We start from the raw sequence: 3,684 nt of genomic DNA on the forward strand, positions 1-3,684 counted from the left end.
GCAGGGGGAGCCTGAGTCAGCCCCACAGGGTCCAGGACTGAGCCCTCCTGGCCTGGTGCCCTCGGCTGGTGACCAGCGGACACGTCTGGGAAGGAAGAGGAGCCCCAGGGCCATGGGAGGAGGGCGCAGCTTCAGCCTCTGTGCACACCGAGGAGCTGTGTGCTCTCTGGACCCCGATCGGCCAGAATCCAAAGCCCCGGAGCCATGGAAGGGGTGGACTCGGTCCCCGTGTGGGCGGCCCTGAGCCCCTTAATGCCAGGCTCCCTGCAAAGGTGGGCGGTTACCTGGCCGGCTTTGCTCCTGCCAGCGGCCTAGAGATGGAAAGAGCTCACACCAGGGAGGGAGGAAGGAAAGAGGGAGGGAGGGGAAGGGAGGGACAAAGGGGGAAGGAAGGAAGGAAAGTAGAAGGAAGGAAGGGGGAAGGAAGGAGAAAGGGGAGGAGGAAGGAAGCCGAAGGGCATGTAGAGTCGCCCCAGAGCAGACACTTGTGCCCGCACAGCCTCACTTTACCCAGGAGACCAAGGCCAGAGGGGAGCTCGGCCCAGGTGTGGGGCCTGCTACTGGGAAGTCCCAGGCCCTGAGTGGGGGGCGAGCCCCGCTGCCCCTCGGCAGGACCGTGTGCAGGACGACTCCTGCAGAGACAGCTCCGGCTGAGGACAGAGCCCACCACAGGCTCCGATGACTGTCGCACTCGAGGCTTGCCCCCTCCAGGGCCCAGCACAAGCTCAGCAGTGCGGGACATCACAGCCAGGCCTCACGGCCCAGGGGCTCCTGGGTGGGGGGGACAGAGGTGGACCAGGGTGACCACGGCAGGCTGGACTGTCCTGAAGAGGGGCCTGAAGCCCTCCCTGCTGTGCAGTGCAGCATGGGGGCTGGGGGAAAGGACCCAACACTCCTAGGAGTCTCGGGCAGGTCACGCCATGTCCCCATCTGGCCCAGGTGAGCTGATCTTGCAGGCATCTGCTGTCTGCAGAGGTGGGGAGGAAGGAGGGAGGGGCGAGGGGACCCCGAGGGGAGCCCAGCAGCCTGAGGCGGTGAGTGCGCTGGAGGTGCACACGTCCGAGGGCTCCCAGCAGGCCCTGAGTGGAGGACCTAGGATTCCAGGGGTGCTGCCCACTTCCTAGGGCCGTGGAGACCCAGGTGGAGTCACACCGGGGTCACTGCAAGGACACTGGCAGGAGCTCACGCCTCTGCCCACTTCACACCTGACACCTTACCCAGCCCTACCCAGTGCGATCCAAGCACCGTCCTCAGGGTGTGAGACAGGCTCTGGGGACACTGCAGGGCTTCTGGGTTTCATAGCAATGGGTGGCATTTGAGAGGCTCTCTGAGAGGCTCTGGGGAACTCTTCTGGGTCCCCACGAGGCTGGTGGGGACACAGGGCAGAGCCCAGGAGCTCTCAGGATGGGAACCGTGAGGAACCAGGAAGGCGAGGCTTGGGAACGTGGTCAGGGCAAAGGCCCTGGTGAAAGTCAGAATGGACAGCGCTGGGACCTGCTGCGGGGCCGAGGGCTGTGTGCGGCTAAGTAGAGAATCCGTGGATCAGTGGGAGGTGGGGGGCGGAGGGCTCTGGAAGACCGGTCTCAGGGTAGCTCTGGCTGTCCCAGGAGGCATAGCACAGAGAGCCAGGCCCCTGCATTTCAGGGGGCACAGGTGGGTGGGTGTTTGCCCCCAGAGGAAATCAGGGACCACCACAGCAAGCGGCATTTAGAAAACGTGCTTGGATCGGGACAGTTGACTGCACAAAAGGAAATGTTTCATCCTATCTCTGAACCATCCCCTGCGACCTGTGCCCACCTGGGTCACAGGCCGTCCCTGCCCTCCCCCATCTGTCCAGCCTGAGGTCAGCTCTGTGTCCCATGCCAGGGTCCGGGCAACACCAGGATGCCCACGTGAGCAGCAGGTAGGCTGGAACAATTCCACACAGCAAGGGAAGAGCAGGCACTTGGTGAGAACCCCGTGCCCGCTCACAAGGGCTTGGTGGGCCTTTGTCACTCTGGGCATACCGCATGGCAGCAATTACACCTGGTATTAGAGCCTGTGACCTCAGCATTCCTGGAGGCTGAGTCAGGATGCTGCAAAGTTCAAACCCAGCCTGGGCAACTTGGTGACTTAGCAAGACCCTGTCTCAAAATAGAAGGGAGGGGTGGTGTTGGAGCTCAGTGCAATGGGCCTGGGTTCAAGCCCCAACATGAGGGAAAAAAGCCAACCCAGAGAGCAAATCAATTATTACCTTCAAATTGCATTTAGTAGACTTTTCCGGAGCACTTGGGTTCCTAGTGCAGAGGGAAGCTATAGCTAAGGAGGAAGCGCTGACCTCTCTGTGACTTATGCAGCTACTAGACCCTGGCACAGAAGACTAGGGACAGATGCCACTTCTAACTGTCCCCCTGGCGCCTCGCACGGCCTTCAGAGGCTGTCACAGCACCGCTGACCTCCTTGTTCCGTGAATGAATGTGACTTCCAGATCATGCGGCCCCAGGCAAAGTCACCTGCAACACATATGCGCGTGTGCGTGTGCGCGTGCACACACACACACATATGCACACACTCACACAAAGCAGCTCAATACCTGGAATCTTCTTACCCACGCAAATAGCAGTCAGAGGGCAGCCATGAGGGTCCCACTGCCCCTGCTTGTTCAAGGCCCCTCTGCTACATGACCTTCTCAGACATCTCAGGCTGGAGGCGGAGGTGAAGAGGGCTCGGTCCCCTCCCCAGGAGGTTGCGGACCCAGCCTCCTCTGAGTTGTCCGGGCCCTGGGCTGGCTGGGTCGGGATGAATGAAGCAGACTCATTTACTGGGATACTCATCAGCCACTCACCCACCCTTCAAGGACAGCAGCCTGCCATACCCTGGCCATCCTTCGACCTGCAGTGCTGGGCACCGTAGGCAGGTGCGTTGGGTGACTCATGGTCGGTAGGATTCAATCAGGTAGCAGAGTCAAGTCTGGCAATAGATACTGCAGGAAAGTATATTTGTTAAAGCTTTGGTCAGTAAACTTGTTCCGTCAGTATCCACAAAGTAAATAGTTTCAACTTCTAGGGTCCCACCGTCTCCGTCCCTGATACTCACTCTGCCACTGCAGTGTGACGGCAGCCTCACACAGTGCATAGGCACGTGGACCTGTGTTCCAATAAAACCGGATGTACGAAAAACAGGCCATGACTGGATTCCACCCATGGGCTACGGTTTGTTGACCTCGGTTAGGGCAACTTCAGCTGCTGCCATAAACAAACCTGAGTATGTACAGGTAGACATAAATTTAGGTTTCATGCAGGAGAAATTCCAAACTGGGCTGAGGGTGTAGCTCCAGGGTAGAGCGCTTGTCTAGCACGCATGAGGCACTGGGATCCATCCCCAGCACCACAGAAAAGAAGGGAAGGAAGGAAGGAAAGAAGGAAGGATGGACTTCCTAACAGGTGTCTAAATCTTCAGATAGTACCAAATTTAGTTTTTGTTATTAGAAACTACCGTGAAGCTTTAAATTTTTTTTAAAATATTACATTAAAAGATATACTCACTCACTCCATCCACTTTCTGAAGCAGTTCTTGAGTCCTCCTTTGTTAGCGTCATTGCAAGGTATGATCAAAAATACAGTGAGTGTAGGTGCCATATGCCATCCAGGGGAAAGGTGGGCTCCTAAAACGCCAAGGTGTGTCCTTAGTCACCAGATCTGGCAC

The sequence above is a fragment of the Chinchilla lanigera genome, unplaced genomic scaffold (assembly GCF_000276665.1).
Source record: "Chinchilla lanigera isolate Chin_1 unplaced genomic scaffold, ChiLan1.0 scaffold00037, whole genome shotgun sequence".
Classification (NCBI taxonomy): Eukaryota; Metazoa; Chordata; class Mammalia; order Rodentia; family Chinchillidae; genus Chinchilla; species Chinchilla lanigera.